The sequence below is a fragment of the Papio anubis genome, chromosome 7, assembly GCF_008728515.1.
Source record: "Papio anubis isolate 15944 chromosome 7, Panubis1.0, whole genome shotgun sequence".
Classification (NCBI taxonomy): Eukaryota; Metazoa; Chordata; class Mammalia; order Primates; family Cercopithecidae; genus Papio; species Papio anubis.
Window position 1 is genome coordinate 43,765,452 of NC_044982.1, and position 12,921 is coordinate 43,778,372.

The 12,921-nt window shown below is 33.6% G+C and overlaps 1 protein-coding gene across 1 annotated transcript in view; it reads left to right on the top strand.

The window, feature by feature from the left end:
* KCNH5 (potassium voltage-gated channel subfamily H member 5) overlaps positions 1-12,921 on the top strand; it is a 341,017-nt gene that overhangs the window by 251,660 nt on the left and 76,436 nt on the right. The gene's annotated exons all lie outside the window — the stretch shown is intronic.

Genomic DNA, 12,921 nt, shown 5'->3' on the forward strand with positions numbered 1-12,921 from the left:
AACATTTAAGAATTAAAAGAGACTTAAAGAAAGAAAAACCATATTTTTCATTAGTAAATGAGCCCCCACCCACTTAAGTAAAATGTAAAGCCAACAGATACATTTTGATTTTAATATTCCTTATCAAACTTTTAAAGTGTATTTTTGAAAAATACACTTGGGCCTCTTTGAAAATCTGATTAAAATACCAATAATTATTAATGGAGTGCTCATTATTTGGTATACATTATTATGTCAAGTCATTTAATAGCCCTCTGAAGAAAGTAATTATTGTAGTCATGTTACAGATGAAGAAACTGAAACTGTGTAATATCAGGTGGTTCACCCTGGGTCACAGCTAGTAAGTAATTGGTGGGTACAGGATTTTAATCCAGACCTGTCTGATATTATGTGCATGCTCTTAACCATCAAATTAAAAAAAAAAAAAAAAAAAAAAAAAAAAGATGCTCTGGTTAACAGGACTTTTGAAATATAATTTTGAAATTATGGTACAACTATTTGGTTTAATCTTAATGGAAAATAGAGTACCTATATTACCTTTACCAGTTTATTTGTTTTTATTTTTTAAAAAAGATTTCGCTAACACCACTGCCAAGAATTAGGCACCATAACAGTACACATTACAAAAACCCTTCACTAAATATTACCTAAGGTACTTAGTTAAGTATGAATTGGCTAAATAGCTACTAAGTATCTACAAATACTGTCCTTCCCCAAGTAACTGGTTTACCATGAGGGAGGTGTTTAGGACTAAGGAGAATTGAGCCCAGGGTGTAAATGCCATGAGTTCTTAGAACACAAGATAGGGATGTTACATTCGACTCTTCTCTTTCATCTGGGTTATGGAAGAGTTCAGGGTCTACAGAGTTAGTAAATGTTACAGTGGAAATGAAGCTTGCTTTCTTTGTGAGGTGTTTCCTAATTTCTTTAAATTAAAAACAGTGTTTTTGTTCTGCGCTTTGCACATCCCAATCTGTATACACTTACTTCATTTTCTTCTATTTTGTACTTTTTTTGGTCTGTCTCTCTTACAAAATTAAAGACTTCTTGAGAGCCAGATTTCTATTTCCTGAATCTGCCTATTCTCTCATGGCATAAAGCAAATGTTTCAACTTTTGAACAAAAAGTCCAAAAAACTTAAAAAAAATGTTTTAAGTGGTAGCATTTTATTTTATAAATAAATAATATAGCATAAGGTAAAGGAAAAACAAAAGACAAGTAACAATAATACAAGAACAAAAGAAAGAAAACCTGTGCTTTTAATCTCACTCTTTTATCCCTGTGATTGCTTTTTGTTTCCCTATACGCTTCTGTGATCACTGCCCTTACTCATATACATTTCTAGCACATCAACACAGCTTTATTGAGGTATAATTGATACACAAATGTCTACATATATTGAATACACACAATGTGATGAGTTTGTGTGTATGCAAATACCATTATATACCATGGTAATCTTAATACCAATGGTAATCTTAATACCATTACCGTAATTGAGGTAATAGACACATTCTAAAACTCCCATAGCTTTCTTCTGTCATTTTTTTCATGGTAAGAACACTTAATATGAGATCTACCCTCATAACAAATTTTGAAGTTCACAGTACTGTGTTGTTAAGTATAGGCTCTATGTGTACAGCAGATATCTAAAACTTAATTCATCTAGCATAACTGAAACTGTATATCCATTGAACAAAAACTGTCTCTTCCCCCATCTTCCAAGCCCTGACAGCCACTATTATATTCTCTGCTTCTATGAATGTGACTATTATACACACTTCGTATGAGTGGAATCATGAAGTATTTGTACTTCTGCAACTGGCTTATTTTGTTTGGCGTAGTGCTCTCCAGGTTGACTTATATTGTTGCAAATGACAGAATTTTCTTCTTTTCAAAGGCTAAATAATATTCCATTGTATGCATACACCACATTTTCTTTATCCATTCATCTGCTGATAAATACTGGGGTTGTTTCCTTGTCTACCTATTTTGAATAAAGCTACAATAAGCATGAGAGTACAGCTATGCTATCTCTTTGAGATTTTGATTTCAATACTTTTGGATACATACTCAGTAGTCAGATTATTGCATCATAGGTTAGAGTTAGGGTTGAGTCAGGATGTCAGATTCATTAATTGAATGAGGTAGAAAAGACAGCCATTATTTCTCACACTTCACAGTTGCGAAAGTTGTATGACTTAGTTATGATATGAACAATATCGTAGACTTCAACTCTGAATGTTTTCTTAGAAAAAGAAAACAGGAGAGTTTCAAGATGTAATTGATTTCCAAATTAGTCTTTTGCATGGATTTCTTTTTTATAATATGCCATTCCCTTTCTTGATATAAGCACATATTTGGATTTTTATATGCAGTCAATTTGTTCTTAACACTAATAGTGCCAAACTCAGGATAATTAGCATGTTTATTAACATTTCTTCTACCTCCTTGAAGGTAGCTTCTTACTGATGTCAGGATACCTTCTCTTTACTGCTGCTTAATAAGAGCTATTCGGCTCATTCTTTGTGTGTGTAAAAAACTACAAGCTAAATCAGTTATTTTTTTAATAGATAAGAATTATTATTTGCTTCTCTGAAAATGTCTTCAAGCTTGTATCTATGATGATTTTTAACATAATGACTTTGGACATCAATCATTGAAGATTGACAGACATCTTTTCTAAATGTTTTAAAAGATTTTATTCTAATAAACCCATATAATTTCTTAATTTTAATACTCATTATTTTGTTCTTTCTCTTCTTCCTTTTTAAAATATTACTTTATATGACCCTTGCAGTTTGTACATAGTTGAATCCATTTGAAATAATATAATTAAAAACATATAGTCTTATTCATCTATAAATGAATATTTTTGGGCCCATGTAATTATAATGAAGTTTATGAGCCAATTGCAATGATAACTTATAGTGAAGGACTGACTAATAAATAAAAGTGGACAGTTCAAGTCCAATATTTCTTTATTAATTTCCTATCTGGTTGATCTATTCATTGTTGAAAGTGGGTTATTGAAGTCCCCTGCTATTGTTGCATCTCTATGCATTTTTTCCCACAAGTCCATTAATATTTGCTTTGTATATTTTGATACTCCAATGTTGGGTACATATATATTAACAGTTGTTATATACTTGATACATTGATGCCTTTATCATTAAATAATGAACTTATTTGTCTCTTGTGACAGTTTTTGACTTGAAATCTATTTTATCTGATGTAAATATAGCCACCCCTGCTCTCTTTTGGCGACTGTTTGCATGGAATATCTTCCATTCTTTAACTTTCAGCCCATGTGTGTTCTTAAAACTAAAATGGTCCTTATAGGTAGAATATAGTGGGATCTTGTTTTTTTAATATCCATTCAGCCACCCTGTCTTTTGATTGGATAGTTGAATCCACTTACGTTTAAGGATATTGATAGGTAAAGACTTATTCTTGCCCTTTTGTTCATTGTTTCCTGGTTGTTTTGTAGGTCTTTTTTTTTTTCTTCTTTTCTTGTGACTCACTGTAAGTTACTTACTGTAGCTATGGTTATTTTTGACCATTTTGACTTTTAACCTTCATACTAGAGATTTGGAAGATTTACATACTACTACTATAGTAATGGAATATTCTGCCTTTGACTTTGTATTTACTTCTACCAGTGAGTTTTATACTTTCATATATTTTCATTTTGGTAGTTATTATCCTTTCATTTCCAGTTGAAGAGCTCCATTAAGCATTTCCTATATGATGGTCTAGTGGTGATGACATCATGATCAATGGGGAACAACTAAAGACTTTACCAGTAAGATCCAGCACAAGGCAGGGATGCCTGCTCTTACCACTTCTATTCAATATAGCATTGGAAGTACTAGCAAAGGCAGTCAGACAAGAAAAATAATTAAAAGGCATTTAAAACAGAAAGAAAGAAGTAAAATTATCTGTTTGTAGATGACACAATTCTATATGTAAAAAAAGCCAATGATTCTACAAAAACCTTGTTAGAACTAATAAACAAATTTAGTAAAGTGGCAGGTTGCAAAATCAACTACAAAAATTGGCAACATTTCTATATGCAAATAATGACCTAGCTGAAAAAGAAATCAAGAAAAAATCTCACAATTGTTACAAAAATACATAGGAATGAATTTAGCTAGGTAAAATATCTGTACACAGAAAACTATAAAGCATAGATGAAAGAAATCAGATGGCTCTGGGTATACCACCAATAAGTTAGCCCTGCTCCACAAGCAACAGTGAAAGAAAAAAAAAAAGAAAGAAAGAATTGAAGAAGACACAAATACATGGAAATATATCCTATGTTCATGGGTTATAAGAATTAATAGTGTTAAAATGTACATACTACCCAAAGCAATATACATAGTCAAAGCAATTGCTATCTAAATTCCAATGACATTTTTTAAAGAAATGGAGAAAGCAATCCTCAAATTCATGTGAAACTGTAGAAAAAACTGAAATAGACAAAAATCTATACTGAGAAAAAACAAAGTTGGAGGCATCACACTTCCTGAATTAAAATTATATTACAAATGTCTAGTAATTATAACAATGTGGTACTGGCATAAAAAAGAAACATGGAGCAGTAGAACAGAACAGAGAGCCCAGAAAGAGATCCAAACATATATGGTCAACTAATTTTCAGCAAGGGTGCCAAGAGGCCACAATGGGAAATTAGTAGTCTTTTCAATATATAGTGCTGGGAAAACTGGATTTCCACATGCAAAAGGATAAAATTAGGACCCTATTTTCCACCCACACAAAAAATCAACTCAAAATGGATAAAACACCTAACTGTGAGACCTGAAACCATAAAACATGTTGATGAGAACATACAGGAAAAATACCTTGACACTGGCCTTGGCAATGACTTTTTGGATATAACACCAGAAGCTTGGACTACAAAAGCAAAAATAAATAAGTAGGATTACATCACACTAAAACGTTTCTGTACAACAAGGGAAACAATCAACAAAATGAAAAGGCAACCTATAGACTGAGAAATATATTTGCAAAGCACATGTATGTAAGAACTCTTACAACTCAATAGCAGAAAATAAATTACCCTGTTAAAAAGTGAGCAAGAGACCTAAGCAGAAATTTCTCCAGATAAAACATAAAAATAGCCATCAGGTATATGAAAAGGTGCTCAAATCACTAATCATCAGGGAAATGCAAATTAAAGTCATTATGAGATATCACCTCACACCTGTTAGGAAGGCTATTATCAAAAAGACAAGATATAATAAATATTGATGAGGGTGTGGAGAAAAGAGAATCCTGGTATACTATTGGTGGGAATGTAGTTTGGTGCAGCCATTATGGAAAACAATATGGAGATTTATTAAAAAATTAAAAATAGTACTGCTGTGTGACCCAGTATCCCTCTACTGGGTAAATACCCACAGGTGACGAATTTATCACCTCCTACAGATATCTTCACTCCCATGTTTGTTGCAGTATTATTCACAATAGGCAAGATATGGAAGCCACCGAAGTATCCATTGATGGATGAATTGATAAAGAAAATGTAGTATGTATATGCAATGGAATATTATTCAACCTTAAAAAAGAAAGAGAGCCTGCCATTTGCCACAGCATGGATGAACCTTGAGGACATTATACTAAGTGAAATAAGCCAGACACATAAATAATATATTACTTGATCCCACTTATATGTAGAATCTTTTTAAAAAGTAAAATATACAAAGATAGAGAATAAAACAGTTGTGGGGAGGTGGAGTAGAGTGGGAGGAAATGAGTACATGTAGGTCAAAGGGTAGAAGGTAGCACACATGTAGGATGAACATTTTTAGAGATCTAATGTATATATGAAGACTATAGCTAATAATATTGTATTGGCATATCTCAGAGATTGTGTTGGTTTGGTACCAGACCACCATAATAGAGCCAATGTTGTAATAGAGTCACCCATTTTTTGGTTTCCCAGCGCATATAAAAGTTATGTTCACATTATGCCTAGTCTATTATGTGTGCAATAACATTATGTCTAGAAAAACAATGCATATATCTTAATTTAAAAATACTTTATTGTTAAAATGTGCTAATGATCATCTGAGCCTTCAGCGAGTTGTAATCTTTTTGCTGGTGGACAGTCCTGCCTTGATGTTGACAGAAGCAGACTCATCAGGTTGGTGGTTGCTGAAGGGTGGAATAGAGGTGGCAATTTCTTAAACTAAGATGATGACGAAATTTGCTGCATCAACTGACTCTTCCTTTCATAAAATATTTCTCTATGGCATGTGATGCTGACTGATAGCATTTTAGCCACAGTAGAACTTCTTTCAAAATTGGAGTCAGTCCTCTCAAACTCTTGCCACTGTCTGATCAACGGAGTTTATGAACTGTTATAAATCCTTTGTTGTCATTTCAACAATTGTTCATAGCGTCTTCACTAAGAGTAGATTCTGTCTCAAGAAACCACTTTCTTTGCTCATCCATAAGAAGCAACTTCTCACTGGTTGGTTTTATAGTGAGATTGCAGCAAGTCATCCACATTTTCAGACTCCACTTCTAATTCTAGTTGTCTGGCTATTTCTACATCTGCAATTACTTCCTCCACTGAAGTCTGAAGCTCCCAAAATCATCCATGAGGGTTGGAATCAACTTCTGCCAAACTCCTGTTAATATTAATATTTTGGCTTTCTCACATCTCACATGAATCACAAGTGTTCTGAATGGCATCTAGAATTCTGAATGTTCTCCAGAAGATTTCCCATTTACTTTGCCTAGATCCTTTAGATGAATCAGTATCTATGACAGCTATAGCCTTACAAAATGTATTTCTTGAGTAATAAGACTTGAAAGTCAACATTACTCCTTGATCCATGGGCTGCAGAATGGATGTTGTGTTAGCAGGCATGAAAACAACATTCATCTTGTACATCTTCATTAGAGCTCTTGAGTGACCAGATGCATTGTCAATGAGCAGTCATATTTTCAAACGAATCTTTTTTTCTGAGCAGTTGGTCTCAACAGTAGGCTTAAAATATTCAGTAAAGCATGCTATAAACAGATGCACTGTCATCCAGGCTTTGTTCTTCCATTTATAGAGCAAAGGCAGAGTAGATTTAGCATAATTCTTAAGATTCTAGGGCTTTGGGAGTAATCAAGGAGTAGTGGCTTCAACTAAAGTCAGCAGCTGCATTAGGCCCTAATGAGTTAGCCTATCCTTTAAAGTTTTGAAGCCAGTGTTTGACTTCTCTCTTTCTATGAAAGTCCCAGATGGCATCTTCTTTTAATAGCAGGCTGTTTCATCTGCATTAAAAATCTGTTGTCTAGTCTAGTCACCTTCATCAGTTATTTTAGCAGATCTTCTGCATAACATGCTGCAGCTCCTACATCAGTACTTACTGTTTCAGCTTGCATTTTGATGTTGTGGACATGGTTCCTTTTCTTAAACTTTATAAACCAATCTCTGCTAGCTTCACACTTTTCTTCTGCAGCTTCCTCTCCTCTCTTAGCCTTTACAGAATTGGAGATAGTTAGGGCTTTGCTCTGGATTTGGCTTTGGCTTAAGGGAATGTTGTGGCTGGTTTGATCTTCTATCCAGGCCAATAAAACTTTCTCCTTATCAGCAGTAAGTCTGTTTCATTTCCTTATCATTCATGTGTTCCCTGGAGTAGCACTTGTAACTTCCTTCAAGAACTTTTACTGTGCATTCACAACTTGGCTAGCTGTTTGGTGCAAGAGGCCTAGCTTTTAGCCTCTTTTAGCTTTTGACATGCCTTCCTCACTAAGCTTAATTATTTCTATCTTTGGACTTGAAGTGAGAGATTTGTGATTCTTCCTTTTGCTAGAACACTTAGAAGCCATTTTAAGGTTGCTGATTGGCCTAATTTTGATATTATTGTGTCTCAGAAAACAGGGAGGCCCGAGGAGAGGAAGAGGGAGTTGGGGGATGATGGATCAGTGGAGTACTTAAAGCACACACAATATATATTGATTAGGTTTGCCATCTTATGCGGGTGTGGTTTGTAGTGGCCCCAAACAATTACAACAATAACATGAAAGATTACTGATCACAGATTTCCATAACAGATATAATAATAATGAAAAAATTAGAAATATTGTGAGAATTACCAAAATGAGACACAAAATGATCACATGCTGTTGGAAATATGATGCTGATAGGCTTGTTTGACACTGAGTTGCCACAAACCTTCAATTTGTAAAAAACATAATATCTGCCAAGTGCAATAGGGTAAAGCACAATAAAATGAGGGTTATGCCTGTTTGTAATACGAATTTTTGTTAAATAGGTAGATTTTAGCTGCTTCGTCTCATGATAAAAAATATGTAAGATGATAGACATGTTAATTTGCTTTACTATAGTGATTCACTATAGTGATTTTACTGTCTTTATGTATTCCATAATGTTACATGTTAAATCTCAAGTATATAAAATAAAACTTACTAAAAAAAGAAGCGAATACATGGATTAAGATCGTTGTATAGAAAAATCTTCAAATAGAGCCACTATCACACCCCTAAACTCACAGAAAACTACCTAAGTAAAATTCAGATGATATTTTGTTTGGGACCTGTTGGATATATTAGTTAGCAGTTCTCACTGATGAATACCTATGATAATTTTTATTTATGTATTTATTTTTCCGAGACTGAGTCTCGCGCTGTCACCCAGGCTGGAGGGCAGTGGCGTGATCTCAGCTCACTGCAACCTCCTCCTCCTGGGTTCAAGCCATTCTCCTGCCTCAGCCTCCTGAGTAGCTGGGATTACAGGCGCCCACCACTGTGCCTGGCTAATTTTTGTATTTTTAGTAGAAATGGGGTTTCACCATGTTGGCCAGGCTGGTCTCGAACTCCTGACCTCATGATCTGCCCACCTCGGCCTCTCAAAGTGCTGGGATTACAGGCATGAGCTACCGTGCCCTGCCTAACTGTGGTAATTTTTATGCATTTATTTTATTTATGTTATTAACTCACCAAATAATGTGTCTCACATTTGAAAAAATAAATCTGGCTATAAAATCAGCCCCTTAGGGGACCATAATCCCTAAGCATACCATAGTCTGTATTACTTCTTTAATTATGTTGTAACTCTGTCTCTGTTTTGCCTTAAATGTTCCGGTTTCCTACTATATGAGTCTTTAACACTTATTTCTGTTTTACAATCCTTTTTCCTGTAGTTTAACAGTGAAATACTTCATAAGACTTGATGAAAAGAACTGAGAAAATATAAATAGACCAAACAACAACTTTCATGTTTAGCACAAGCTTTCTACTAATTTTAGTATTTGAGGGGAGGTTAGTTATCTCTAGCTCTAAAATGTTTATAGCAGAGACTACTTGTACCCAGCAGGAGCTGACCTAAAAACCAGCATCAAATGTTCTGTAGTCAAGAAGATGAACAGGAGTTCCTAGCCCTCAAAGTGTGTAAAATCTTTTGTACAATAAAGAAAAGTGTTTCTTCATTAGTTATTCCATGCATATTAGATGCATGCACGTTGGATATTCCATGCCTAACCCCACATTTTCACAGCCTATGATTTCTGAGATGACTTACAGTAAATGTGCATAATATGCTTGAAGAAGGACATTAACCAACTTTAGTTTGGCTGGTAAACTAATTAATTTTTTTAAAAGATGACCGTAGTTCCAGAAATGCAGTAAAAGTTTGTTGTGAATTGATTGCTTAATAGGTGACGTAGAAAGCCAACAAAGTAAACACACTTTGAAATGGTTGATTAGCTTAATATCTAGTTTACATATTGCATATCCTAATGAAAATTCTATGTAATGAAACAATTAATATTGCTTATTACGTAAAGTGAATTCTGATGTTGGGGGCAGAATTATCTACTTTTGTTAATTTTGCTATGCTTTTCTAAACATTTTTGGGAGAGGAACAGGAAATAAAGTTCATCATGAGTTCATATTCTAGTTTATTGCTATTCTCACTATATCATAGACTTTTTATTTTCCCATGATACCAAAAACATAATAATTTAATGTAATAATTTAAATTTAAAAATTTTAGGCAGAAATAGTGTAAGAATTTTTAATTTCATCAGTTAAGTTAAATAAAATATATAACAGATATTTGAATGATTCTTTAATTAAAAATGACCCGTACTAGTAAGAAGAAATTACCTTTATATTTTGAGTACCTTTAACCTGTTGAAAATGCACTTAATAATCAATGAATATTTATTTATGATCTATAAATCTATGTATATATTTTATGAATTCAGTTTTATTAAGAAGTATAATGAAAGACATTGGTGAAAATGGTTTGCTGTTTTTTAATATAGAAAAATTTGGAAAACATAGAGTAGGAAGAAAAAGACACATAAACATACCACTTAAATCCAGTTGCTATTATTATTTAAATGCATTTTATTTTAGTCTTGTATCCCTTTAGACTTTTAGCTCAATTTGTATCAATTGATAAATTTATATAACATAGTATATTATATGATATGGTTTGGCTGTCTCTTCACCTAAATCTCACCTTGAACTGTAATAATCCCTACATGTCAAGGGCAGAGCCAGGTGGAAATAATTGAATAATGGGGGCAGTTCTCCCATACTGTTCTCCTGGTAGTGAACAAATCTCTTGAGATCTGATGGCTTTATAAATGGGAGTTCCCCTGTACAAGCTTTCTTGCCTGCCACCATGTAAGACATGGCTTTGCTCCTCATTTGCCTTTGGCCATGATTGTGAGGTCTCTCCAGTCATGTAGAACTGTGAGTCGATTAAACCTCTTTTCTATATAAATTACCCAGTCTTGGATGTCTTCATTCTTTATTAGCAGTGTGAGAACAGACTAATAAACTATATATAATAGCATATAGTTATAAAATACGTTATACTTTGGTTCCATCAAGAGAATTGTCTTAAGAAAAGAAGATAAAGTAGATTTCTAAATTGACAATTCTTTTAGTCTTGGCACCTCAGTTTCATTTTTATATATTTTGTTATAGCTGTAAATATATTCATATTATTCTTTATATATTTATTTCTTAATTAACATTGTAAGTTAAGAATTTTTTGCATATTGTCTCAAAAGCTGTTTTAATTCTTTGGACATTGATATTTTACACATATTTTTGCAATTGCCATAGCTATTGGACATATAGTGTTTAAATAAAAATCTAGGGTTATCATTAATAACACTGTAATGAATATTACATGCAGTGGTTCTAATGTTTTGATTCTCAGACATGAAAATACTGAGTCAAAAGCATTGATTATTATTAAGTGTACTATATATGAAAACCAAATAGCTGTAAAGTAATGAGCACTTATAAATGGTTAAGAGGTTATAATTGACAATTTAAGAAAATGATACAGAAATGAGCCATAGAGAAGAGTGACCTTTTTTCTATCTCTTGAAGGAAAAATCTGGTATGGAAAGAGTAAGAATAAAAAGGAAAAGAAATAAGAGGTAGATCAAAGCAGCCCTTTAAAAGCTTGGCTTTTTTTTTTTTTTGGTACCATCAGGAACTGTGGTAATGTAACAGTTGTTGATCTTTTCTGTTTACAAAGTATTACACATAAATTATAAGACAAAATGAAAACCATACATTGTTCCATAATGCAGAGAGGACCTACCTTTTTGATGCATTTACTTCTGCCCTTTGTGTGCATGTATGTATGTATGTTTGGGGGTGGGGAGATGGGGTACATAAAATGAGATTATACTGTATGTATGGTTTGATATCCTGCTTTTACTGTTTTATATAACCTTATATAACCTCCATGTCACTTGTAAAATTTATGATACCTTTTGTCTGCATACTATTTCATTATTTATTGACATTTATTTCTAATTTTTTATGATTATAAATTTCACTTCAGTGAGCATTTTTATAAATAAATTTGGTACTTCTTGTTATGCAATTTGAATAAATGCCTATAATTGGGATTACTAGTTTGAAGAGAATACCACGTACAGAGTTCTGAAATTCATCTGTATAAAAGGAGGTAGAGTTTCTATAACTGCAGTCTCCCTTAGGTTATTACGATGCTGTATAACCCTAGAGACTTTGTTTGGATACCAGGTCTCTAATCTCCCTTCCTTGGGCAAATAAATGGGTATTAGATGGTTAATTTGCTCATCAGTGTCATGAACTAAAAGGAATTTTTGGAGGGTCCAGAAACAAATGAATTGCTTAAGATTAATTAAATATTCATTATAGTTGTTTTATGCTGGTCACATGATCATGTGGTGGTTTTAATCACCTCTTCAGTCATATGCATGTTTTCTCTTTCTACCCTGAAGTCCCTCTTAAGCTTGAAATCAAGCCCCATGTTTCTCTCAGAACTTCCCAACTACCTAGGTGAGCAAAGAATCTGTAATCTCACTCACTCAACCTCTCTGTTTCTGTCTTGTCATTGTCTTTGTCTCTCTCTCATTTCTGTGGTTACACATTTTCTTTTCTCTCTGGTTGTCTGGCTGGCCTGAAGGGTGATGCAAGTTCTTTCTTCTTCTTTTTTTTTTTTTTCCTATTAGTTCTGATTTTAATCTGCATGTTGACGGCAGATAGTTGCTCACCTCTGTGGTTTGAGTGCAAAAAGAATAAATCATTAACAGAGTGTCTCTAGGAAGATGTTTCCCTCCTGGATATACTCCCCCTGTCTTTTTCACTTTAGAACTTTTCCTTTCACGCAGAAGTTGAACAAAGAATGCAGTTGACTACACTTCAGAAACCAGGGACTTTTATGGAACTGCCTCGGCAGAAAGGCCTTTGGGATCTTTAACCTTAGACTCTTTCTCGTTCTTTTTATTTGGGCAACTAAGTACTTGATTTCAAATGATAAATGGTTGAGTTCAGGCCACCAGTGGGTAGTGCTCTGAAGTGAATAGGTGATTTCTGTGCGATTTCTAGAATGTTTAAAAGCCGTCTACATTTGAT